This window comes from Bidens hawaiensis, unplaced genomic scaffold (assembly GCF_021521415.1).
Source record: "Bidens hawaiensis isolate Kalapana, Puna unplaced genomic scaffold, B.hawaiensis_p1.1 tig00040519_1, whole genome shotgun sequence".
NCBI lineage: Eukaryota > Viridiplantae > Streptophyta > Magnoliopsida > Asterales > Asteraceae > Bidens > Bidens hawaiensis.
Window position 1 is genome coordinate 97,466 of NW_027497140.1, and position 12,641 is coordinate 110,106.

At 35.8% G+C, this 12,641-nt stretch overlaps 1 pseudogene across 1 annotated transcript; it reads left to right on the plus strand.

The window, feature by feature from the left end:
• The first annotated feature begins 556 nt into the window (after positions 1-556).
• LOC143592092 (uncharacterized) lies at positions 557-3,891 on the plus strand (annotated as a pseudogene). Its single transcript, XR_013145850.1, has 4 exons — positions 557-1,449; positions 1,538-1,768; positions 3,037-3,515; positions 3,609-3,891. The product of XR_013145850.1 is annotated as an uncharacterized LOC143592092 (transcript).
• The last annotated feature ends 8,750 nt before the right edge of the window (positions 3,892-12,641 follow it).

Below are 12,641 nucleotides of genomic sequence, written 5' to 3' on the forward strand. Positions count from 1 at the left end.
CCAACTTGGAATCCAAAAACGGTCTTGACAGTATGATATTATGTAATTGTGTTAGGGTTTAGTTTCGTGATGCTATGAGGGATGTGAAGGAGAGTTTAATTGAATTATGATTGAGTGTATATAGAGTTTTAGGGTCGGTTAATCCGTGGTTTGGTAATAATCAAGTTAGTCGTCGATTCGTTAATATTTTCTACAATTTTTGTATCGGTGTGATGCGTTTAAAGCAAAGGGGGGGGAAGGGGGTATATGCGACGGGATGATGATGAAGATAATGTAATAATCGTTTTTGCAAACAAGTCCCTAGTCTATGATGAAGGGTGCAAGAATGGGTTAAAGTTTAGTTAGAGGGGGGGTTTGAGTATTAAACTCAAAGTTATATAAACATAAAAAATAATAACATACTAAACCAATTTGGATTACCTGAATACGAAAATCCAAAATGTTTCAAAATTTACACATTATATTGGTTGTTAAAGTGAGACACAACGTCCTGAGAGTTTACTCCTAGTTGGATTCTTATTACTTCCACTTAGTTTTCTCAGCATGGAACAAGAAGAACAAGATTTAAATATTCCACTTGAAAAGATAAAGTTGGCAACCAACAACTTTAGTGATAAAAATTTCATTGGAAGAGGTGGATTTGGGAAGGTCTATATAGGAAACCTCACTAAATTTGGAGAAGGGAATAAGGTAGCTGTGAAGAGATTAGATCGTAAACTGGGACAAGGAGATCGTGAGTTCCGGATGGAAATTGATACACTTTCGCATTGCAGCCACAAAAACCTCATCACGCTTGTTGGTTTTTGTGAAGAGGATGGAGAAAATATCCTCGTTTATGAGTACGCAAAACATGGTAGCCTTGATAAATATCTAGTCAACGAAAAGCTATCGTGGGTCCAACGTCTCAAAATATGCATTGATGCAGCTCGGGGTGTTAGTTACCTTCATAATGATGTGGGACCCCAACATAGGGTATTGCATCGCGATTTAAAGAGCTCAAACATTCTCCTAAATGAAAATTGGGAAGCAAAAATATCTGATTTTGGGTTATCAAAGGTAGGCCCTTCGAATGTTAAGGACACATTTGTTGTCACTAATGCTTGTGGCACCATAGGCTATATTGATCCCCAATATGCCAAAAGCGGCATCTTAACCAAGGAATCCGATGTGTATTCATTTGGGGTGGTACTATTTGAAATATTATGTGGGAAGCCTGCACTTATTAGTATGTACACGGGTGAACATCGATCTCTTGCTTCACTGGCACAACAATCTTGTGAACAAAACACTTTATCTGAGATAATCGTTCCCAGTTTACAGAATGAAATGAAGGAAGAGTCATTGGGTGTATTCTCTATAATTGCATATGAATGCTTGAAAGAAAACCCAACTGAAAGGCCAACGATGGCTCGAGTCACAAAAGAACTCGAAAAGGCATTAAACCTTCAAGTAAGTTTCATGTGAAATACTACAATTACCAAATAATATAGAATATATTTCGTACTTTTACCTTCAATGACATACTCTTTTTTTCAAGGTTAATATGGAAGTAGCTAGATTTATTCGGCTAGGAACCTGGGGTAAACAAAGTGGAGGTCATAAAGATAACTGGTCTTTTGAACTTGAGCAAGGTCATACTCTTCGAAATATAACTGTTGGTCATGGTGATGATTTGGTATACTCTCTCATATTTACCTCGGAATCTGGAGATGTTTTGTATACATCTAACAAGGTTGGTGGTTCCGATTATGGAGAAACAGTTTCTGAGGTGAGAAGCGTATATATGTTAACATACTCAGATAATCATTGGGTCCTTTTATACACACTAAAGCAATATAGGGAGATGATAAAATTATAAATCCAACACAGACACATATATATGGGGAGATGATAACATAAAAACAGCTAATATACCTAAAACCTTCGCTAAAACCATTTTTAAACAAAATTTTCTTTATTTACTTATTGTTAACATGTTATTATCCCTTTGCTAAAAAATTAAAATAATCATGTGCCGTAAGCGAGAACATATATGTAACATTTTGAGCTACATATATATTTACTTTCGCGAGCTATGTAAATGTTGTTTTGTGAGCTAAATATATATTTGTTTAATTTTTTATACCTTTTTTTTGTAAAACTAACATTATAATTAAATAAACTTGAATTATTTAAACAAAAAATCATGAGCTACAAATGATTCTTTGACCAAATTTTTAACTTTGTGAAAGCATTCTCCGTCCATCTCCTAAATTATCTCCAAAATTATGTAAGTGGATTTTGAAAATTATAGGATAAAGTTAACAATATTGTGAATGGAAGAATGATAAAAGTTAGTGATTCTTTTTGCAAATATTTGAAAATTTTGTTTTTCCATATTTAATTTTAGAGACAACTTTGTAGAATAGTAACGAAGTTTTAAATTTATTCTAATTAAGTCACTCATATTTTATTTTGTCCCAATTTCACTCAACTTTCAGTGTGTCTCAATTAGGTCACTCAATTTTTAATTTTAGCTCAATTTGGTCACTCAACTTTCAATGGTTGTTCTAATACTATCTTTTTTACTTTATATTATATGTTCATAAATAACTAAAACGTCATTGAAACCAACATTTTTTTTATTTTTTATCAGTAAATATCACTTACGATAATAAATATATCACTTACGATAATATAGTAGTTGAAATTTAAGTGACCTAATTGTGACAAACTAAAAGTTGAGTGACCTGATTGAGACATAACAAAATATAAGTGACTTAATTGGAACAAACTTTAAACTTGGTTACTATTCTATATTGTTCCCTAATTTGTAAATATTTGTTGAAACTAGTTGTGAGTAGAGGAAAGATAAACTATGATGATAAAAATATAATAAATATATTATTAAATGAATTTTAGAGAGAAATGTGGTATTTTTCAATACAATTAAAGATATGGGGACGTGAGACGGGCTAGGAATGCTCTGAAATAACAACAAAATAGGGTGCACTAATTACTGCTAAAACATAATCTTCATGTTGGCGCCATATTCAGGTGAAGCTTGAACTAGATGAGGAAATAGTTGGTATCAATGGAAACATCGGTACTCACGGTGGCGATACTATAATTTCGTCACTATCTTTCAAAACTAACAAGGGGTCCTCCGTGGACCTTTCGGTCGAATATCCAACTCTACGTTCTCCGGACCTTGGGACAAATCTATGTTCTCCATACCTTGGGACAAAGGCTCCTTAGTTGGATTTTATGGCGTGGCTAGCACTCATATTGATGGCATTGGTGTCTATCTGAAACCCCACGATGAAATCATGAGGGTTGGAACATGGGGAACAAGTCACCCTGGAGGTCCGCAAAACATCTGGTCTTTCCAACTTGAGAAAAATCATCGTTTGAAGAAGATAACCATTGAACATAGCAAAATGATATGCTCTATGATGTTCACGACACAATATAGAGGAGTTACACACACTTATAAAAAAGCAGGTGGTTGGATAGGTGGACCTAGAGTTTGGGAGGTAATGAGTTCCTACTAGTGCAAGTTAATACAAATAATATCATAAAGTTGTTTCGTTGTGACTTTACAATTCTAATCTTCATTATTTGATCAGGTAACATTCGATTGGGATGAAGAAATTATTGCCATTAGTGGCACCGTTGATGTTTCAGATGGAACAATGCGGGTTACACAATAATTTCATCAATATCATTTGTGACGAACAAAAGGACCCATGGACCAGTGGGTTATTATCATTCGGATGAAGAGGGGGATCCATTTACAGTATCATGGGACAAGGGTTCATTTGCTGGATTTTACGGCCTCTGTGGGTATTATATTGATAGTATCGGTGTGTATTTGAAAGCATCTAAGTAGTAAATGTGATGCGATCCCAGACCCATAGGGATAGCCACTGTTCAGCGTTGCATTTTTCCTTATTGTTTTGCATGTTTCCTTTTCTTATTGTTCTCCGAATAAAGTGCATGTAGTGTTGGACTCGGTCTGCCCAAGAGACATATTAAATTGATGTGGCTAGTACGTTATGATCCAAGTCGGGTCATACCCAATAACAAGCTAGACAAACACCGATAATATTCGTTCATATATGATGTGATCATAACAAATGAATATTAACACTTGAGTTATTTGGAAAGGGGTTTCTAAATAAAATGTACTTGTGTAATAAACAAATCATATGGATAATTTATGTTTTATGAAAGAACATTACATAGTGTTATTTAAGTTGGTTAAATAACAATATGTGAATAATAATAACCAAGCATGTCTCTTAACATATAATAGGTTTTATAAGTTATAAGTTATAAACTTATAAAAGTATATATGTATGGATATATATATATATATATGTTTAAAGTTTTATAAAAGAAAAAGATAATAACTCTTTCAAATATAATATTATTATATGTTTGACTGGAGACATGCAAGGTGAGTGGAGACATGCAATGGTTATTATTGGTGGAGAGAAAGATGCCTTTAAATAAAACCAAGTCTTTCTCTTTCATTCTTTCATAACACACATAATTTCCAAGTAAACTTTTCTCTCTTCCTCTCTTGGGTATTTTCATCCAACATAAGAAAAGAAGAAGAAAATTTCAAGTGCAAATCCTAGCTAGAAGTGGTGTGTTGTTGAAGCTTGGGGTATGCTAGCTTGAGGAGCTTCCATATTCAAGTTCTTACCTTTCAATCATCATCTCTTTCACCCGGTTTTGTCATATTGAAAGGTAGTAGTAACATGCATGGACTTATAGTGACATGCATGTATTTGATAGTGTGTAATTCGTATTTGGATCCGGGTTTGGGTTTTGCATGTTTAAAATTGGTTTTATACATATCATATTAACAAGATTTAAAACTTTTATATCCGCTGCGTTTTTGGTAAAATAGGGATTTTATCACTTTGATAATCTTGTTAAAACCCAACAATGGCATCAAGAGCCGCTTATACGAATGCATGCTTCATTAGACCCAAAATTTTTCGGGTTTATGGTGGGTTTCACTATTTGGCTGAATCTTTTTGGGGTTTTGGTTACCCCATGGTTTTTCAAGGTTATACTTTACATGCATGTGGTAATCTTGAAAAACCAAGTCATTTGGATGATTGTTTAGTTTGTTTGGACAAAACCCGAAACTTTCGGTTTGCTTAAGCTTTGGCCGAAAGTTTTGAGGCAAAAAGGGGAACCATTTTGGTCTTGTATTATTGCATATTTGGATGTGTAATAGATGTTCATAACCTAGCCATGGCCTTGTGTTTGGTTGAATGATTGTGTTGGTTGTTTGTTCATTCGATTTGGTTGTAATATTTATTTGGTTTTGTAATCTATTTATTCATTCATATGGCTTGTAATAATAAGTAGATTAGATGTATTTCTTTTACTAGAAAAATGTATTAAGATATATTTTGTAAAAGAAGATGCATGGATGGAAGCCCAAATAAAATGATGAAGACCACAACACCGGGAGTAAACACTTGGAGCATATGGATGCGGAATCAAGTGGGAGTTCACCGACACAAGTGCATGTTCTTTTGGGTCCCTTAGGAGAGACTTTTTGACGCACTTGTCTTCGGTCAACAAGTGTGGTCAATATTAGGAGGCTATGGTTATGAACTTGTGGTTGTGTATATTTTGTGCTTGCATGGTTGATTTACTTATTATTTGCAATATGGTTTGCTTAACAACTTAAAATCAACTAGCATAAAATTGGTTCCTTAGAAATCGTTAGGTAATAAAAATTGGTTTTATTAATAACTAATGATTTCATAATAAAAATGGGTTTTATTAATTGGAACTTTGAAAATGGGTTTTTCAACTAAGTACCATACATTTGAATGCATGCAAATGAAAGGTACAATAAATAGTTTTCCAATCTAGAATTTAGAAAACTAAAATCCCTTTTTAAAAACAAGTTAAACACCATCCTTTTATACGACACTTAAGTCACTTGTAGACTTGAAAGTGAGTTAGGATCACCTAAGCACTTTTAAGAAAACTTGTGATCTTAAGGTGATTTTACAAGTACTTTTGGCATTAGGATCACCTAACCACATGTATGAGTAAACTCACACGTGTGTATAAGTAGGACGACTTGATTTGAAACCATGACTATAGGATCACCTTAACATGGCGTTCAAAGGTGTTGATGGGATTTAACATACCAACTAAACATATGATGTTTAACCGATCCCATAAAACTAGAAGTTGCAAAGGGTTGCAATTGTCAAACGTTGACTACCTTGTTAATTCGAATAGTAGGATAAAGGTCACCTAACTACTATTTGAATGAAACGTTGGGTTCTAGATTTTAATCAATAATTGTGTTGGAGACATTTAAAGGGTATTAAAGATTAAAATTTTATTAATATCGAAAATACTAATTTGAACTTTGTTAAAATTCTTTTAGATGGCCGCAAACAACGCACCGAACGCAATTATCCCACACGTGCATAATCTATCACTAAGATCCATTCTGGATAAGGATCGTCTAAACTTTAACAACTTCATGGATTGGTATCGAAACTTGAGAATTGTTCTCAAGCAAGAAAAGAAGTCTTATATTTTAGACGATCCTATTCCCGATGAACCCGATGTCAATAACTTGGATGCCTATGCGGATTGGTTAAAATACACCGAGGATTCGGTGCAAGTTTCTTGCCTCATGTTGGGAACAATGATTCCCGAGATCCAAAAGGATTTCGAGAATCATGGGGCGTATGACATGATAACCCAACTTAAGGAAATGTTCCTTACTCAAGCTCGGGTTGAGCGATTCGAAACGGTTCAAGCGCTTCATGCATGTCATATGGAAGAAACCCAATCTGTTTCATCTTATGTACTTAAGATGAAGAGCCACATTGATCGGCTTGAACGGCTTAACTGTCCCGTCTCAAAAGAGTTAGCCACGGATTTAATCCTAAATGGCTTAACTAAAAGGTTTGAGACATTCGTCATGAACTACAACATGAATGGATGGGACAAAAGCATTTGTGAGCTTCACGCAATGCTTAAGACAGCCGAGGCCGGCATGGGTAAAAAGGTTTTACCCGTTCTTGCGATCAATGAGGGTGGCTCAAAGAAAAGGCATCACCCGGAACCAAAAGCAAAGGTTGTCGTTGGTAAGGGGCAAGTCAAGAAGGGGTTCAAGGGAAAGGCAAAGGCGGAGCCAAAGCCAAAGAAGCTAAAGGTTAGCGCTGAGGATCCGTGCTTTGGTTGTGGTGAGATAGGTCATTGGATGAGAAACTGTCCGACCTATCTCAAGGAGTTGAAAGCTAAGAGGGATGCGGGGCAAACCTCAGGTACAACTTTCATGATTCACATTGATCTTAATATTATTTCTTCTAACACATGGGTATTGGATACCGGATGTGGAACTCACATATGCAATTCATGTTCAAAAGAAGAAATGAGATGAAGAAAGGAGATATATGTCTCTTCATGGGCAATGGAGCAAAGGTTGACGTCCAAGCCCGAGGAGATTATGTTTTAAAGCTTCCAAATGGTTTGGAAATTGTTTTGAAAAACATTTTATATTCCCCTAGTTTGACTAGGAATATTATCTCTGTTTCTGTATTAAGACAATCTGGTTATGACTTTAAGTTTGTTAATAATGGTATTTATGTTTTCATGGATAATGTCTTTTATTTTAAAGCGATCACGTTTTATGGCATTTATGAATTAATTCCTGATGACTCATACATTGATAACTCGTTGTACCAAGCTAACACCAAAAGACTCAAAATGGATTTGAGTAATACTTTTCTTTGGCATTTTCGTCTTGGTCACATAAACAAGAATCGTATTCATACACTTCGAAAGAATGGTCTTTTGAAATCAAATGTTGATTCATTTGATGAATGTGAATCTTGTTTATTGGGAAAGATGACCAAAGAACCCTTTAATGGAACAAATGAAAGGGCGAAAGACTTATTAGGTATCATACATTCGGATGTATGTGGGCCTTTTAGAACAATGACAAGAAATGGTGAAAGATACTTCATTACCTTTACCGACGATTATAGTCGCTATGGGTATGTGTTCTTGTTAAGACACAAAAATGAGGCCTTTGAAATGTTCAAAGTCTTCCAAAATGAAGTACAAAATCAACTCAACAAAACAATCAAAGTACTACGTTCTGATAGAGGAGGTGAATACCTCAATGATGCGTTTCTAGAACATCTTAGGAGTTGTGGGATTGTCTCACAACTTACTCCACCTGGAACACCACAACATAATGGTGTGTCCGAAAGGAGGAATCGAACTTTATTGGACATGGTTCGATCCATGATGGCTAGATGCTCATTACCTCTATCATTTTGGGGTTTTGTTGTGATCTCTGCTGCCCATATTTTAAATATGGCACCAACCAAGAAAGTGGATAGGACACCTTTTGAAATATGGCATGGAAAGGCTCCAAAATTTTCATATTTAAAGGTATGGGGTTGTGAGGCTTATGTTAAGATCTACACCCCTGACAAACTTGAATGTCGATCCACTAAGTGTATATTTGTAGGATATCCCACGGATTCGATGGGATATTATTTCTACAATCCAAGCGAGCATAAAGTGTTTATAGCTCGAAAGGCTAAGTTCTTGGAAAGAAGGTTCCTTATGGAAGGAACTGATAGAACTGTAGAACTCTAAGAGGATCGAGAACTACAAGCCGATACACGTTTGGTTGACACTAGCAATCAACAAGAGGTTGTTGATGATGATCAAATGGTTGATCAAAACACACAAAACATTCGCAAATCTGGTAGAGTTAGCACCCCACCTCAGAGATATGGATTTTTCATGGATGGATGCTACGTGGTTGATTCGGATGAACCCACCACATACCGAGATGCAATGTCGAAATTTGATTGTGACAAATGGCTAGAAGCCATGAATGTTGAGATGTAATCCATGCATGACAATCAAGTATGGGACTTGGTTGCTCCACCTCTAAATTCCAAGCTGGTTGGAAGTAAGTGGGTTTTCAAGAAGAAAACTGATATGCATGGAAACTTGGATACTTATAAAGCTAGACTTGTAGCAAAGGGTTTCACTCAAACTCAAGGGGTTGATTATGATGAAACTTTCTCGCCCGTGGCGATGCTAAAGTCTATAAGGATATTGTTTGCCATAGCCGCATATTATGACTATGAGATATGGCAAATGGATGTCAAAACTGCTTTTCTAAATGGGCATCTTAATGAAGATGTTTATATGGTTCAGCCTGAAGGTTTTGTCGATTCACAACATCCTAACAAAGTATGCAAGTTGAAGAAATCAATCTATGGATTGAAACAAGCATCCAGAAGTTGGAATCACCGTTTTGATGATGAAGTTAAGAAATTTGGATTCATCAAAAACGCTGATGAAGCTTGTGTGTATAAGAAAGCTAGTGGGAGCATCATAACCTTTCTGGTATTATATGTCGATGACATATTACTGTTTGGAAATGACATTCCAACCTTGGAAGGTGTGAAAGCCTGGCTTGGAAGCTGTTTTTCCATAAAGGATCTTGGTGAAGCCGCCTATATTCTGGGAATAAGAATCTATAGGGATAGATCAAGGCGGTTGGTAGGTTTGAATCAAAGTGCATACATTGACAAGATCTTGAAAAGGTTCAAGATGGAAAACTCTAAGAAATGTTTGGTACCTATTCAAAGAGGAACGATGTTGAGTGCTTCTCAATGTCCAAGCTCAAAGGATGAGCAAGACAAAATGAGTGGTATCCCATATGCATCTGCTATAGGATCCATCATGTATGCCATGATTTGCACTAGACCGGATGTGTCATGCGCCTTGAGCATGACAAGTCGATACCAACAAAATCCGGGAACTAGCCATTGGATGGCTGTTAAGAGCATATTGAAATACCATAGAAGGACTAAGGATATGTTTCTAATATATGGCTCTGGTGAGGAGGAACTCGTTGTAAAGGGTTACACTGATGCGAGTTTCCAAACTGATCGAGATGATTCTCGATCACATCGGGATACATTTTCGTTCTCAATGGTGGTGCTGTCTCATGGAAGAGTGCAAAACAAGACGTGGTAGCTTTATCCACCACTGAATCTGAATACATCGCTGCCTCCCTGGCAGCTCAAGAAGCTGCATGGATTTTAAAGTTCATTGCCGATCTAGGAGTGGTTCGTACCATTCAGGACCCTCTAGAGATCTTTTGTGACAACGAGGGTGCGATTGCTTAAATCAAGGAACCCCGCGCACATCAAAAGACTAGGCACATTGAGCGGAGATTCAACTACATAAGGGATGAAGTTGAAAAGGGAAAGATATGTATTCGCAAAGTTCACACTGATCAAAACATTGCGGACCCACTCACGAAACTCCTTGAAAGGCCGAAGCATGAGAGTCATACTTGCGCCTTTGGACTTCGATATGCTAGTGATTAGATTTGATCAAAATTTGTATTTGGATATTGGAACAATTTTATTTTAACTCAATCATATGGTTTTTGTTATGGTCATGTTCTTGAGTTATGTTCCATTTTAGTATGTTTAAATCCGTGAATAATTTGAATTATTCTAAACGTCCGTAGTCGTTCATATTTGTGGGAACAAATGTGAAAGTAAGACTATTATGAACTTGGATTGGTAGATATTCATGAGGTATGAATATAGCAAAGGGTTGCTGCCAGGTTCATAGATATTTATGGGATAAATATTGGACTGACCCGCTCTCAATTTTACTGCATGGAATCCTTGGGATTTGTGATCATAAGTAAATTTGAGTAAAGGCGAACTTCATAGTATCCTCCGACCTGAGATACATATCGGGTCTTGATATTCATCGACTATTATGCTTTGACTTAGTTTTTGGCTGCTCTAAAATATGTCAGTACATAAGGCTAAGCTCAAGTATAGTACAAGGTGATAGTGAGAGACGTATGTAGTCAATATGGGATTTGTCCCTCTTATTCGTTGAGAGTTAAATGTCTAAGGCCTGACAAGTTAAATCAACAGAGAATGATCACTCTGTGTCTCTGGATTTAACATGACATTTGTGGCAAAAGGATAAATGATAGTTTCACCTAAATCATTTTCAAGTATGGGACTTGAAAGGGATGATGTTATTGAATGGCACTTCGTCATACGTATTAGGGGTAGTAAACCGTAGTTAGGCGGTATTTGCTACTTGCATCAATCTTCTATGTATCTTGTGCAAGTGGGAGATTGTTGGACTCGGTCTGCCCAAGAGACATATTAAATTGATGTGGCTAGTACGTTATGATCCAAGTCGGGCCATACCCAATAACAAGCTAGACAAACACCGATAATATTCGTTCATATATGATGTGATCATAACAAATGAATATTAACACTTAAGTTATTTGGAAAGGGGTTTCTAAATAAAATGTACTTGTGTAATAAACAAATCATATGGATGATTTATGTTTTATGAAAGAACATTACATAGTGTTATTTAAGTTGGTTAAATAACAATATGTGAATAATAATAACCAATCATGTCTCTTAACATATAATAGGTTTTATAAGTTATAAACTTATAAAAGTATATATGTATTGATATATATATATATATATATGTTTAAAGTTTTATAAAAGAAAAAGATAATAACTCTTTCAAATATAATATTATTATATGTTTGAATGGAGACATGCAAGGTGAGTGGAGACATGCAATGATTATTATTGGTGGAGAGAAAGATGCCTTTAAATAAAACCAAGTCTTTCTCTTTCATTCTTTCATAACACACATAATTTCCAAGTAAACTTTTCTCTCTTCCTCTCTTGGGTATTTTCATCCAACATAAGAAAAGAAGAAGAAAATTTCAAGTGCAAATCCTAGCTTGAAGTGGTGTGTTGTTGAAGCTTGGGGTATGCTAGCTTTAGGTGCTTCCATATTCAAGTTCTTACCTTTCAATCATCATCTCTTTCACCCGGTTTTGTCATATTGAAAGGTAGTAGTAACATGCATGGACTTATATTGACATGCATGTATTTGATAGTGTGTAATTCATATTTGGATCCGGGTTTGGGTTTTGCATGTTTAAAATTGGTTTTATACATATCATATTAACAAGATTTAAAACTTTTATATCCGCTGCATTTTTGGTAAAATATGGATTTTATCACTTTGATAATCTTGTTAAAACCCAACATGTAGTGTAGGATAGGTTCTTTATTTAAGCATTTGTACTTCAATTAAAAAAAAAGAAGAGAAGAAAATCGTTCCAAAATATTTGTGTTCTTTATCTTCATTGGACCTTGAGCCCCTCTAAGGATTACCCTAACAATTTGGTGCTTTCTTTGCTCCACCCCCTATGCCTCCACACAAAGATCCTTCCGATGAACCCTTTCATTCCGTATGTGAGAAACTTAATCAACTCCTCTCGAATAATTCTGAAACTGCTGCCTAAACCCAATCTCAATCGAATGCCCAATTTCAATCCCTACAAGCTGCTTTCGAACAGCAACTAGAACTCTCCAGCAAACTGATTGCCACAATCGTGAAAGACGAAAAAGAGATGCCTAAAACCCTTTCCTTCGGCTCTTTCGGTCCTTCCCTTGCAGGCACAAACAACCCTTGACAACCAAAAATTAACCGGCGCATGTTCGATGGTTTGAGCCCCTTGGATTGGATTTTCCAAGCCAACAACTACT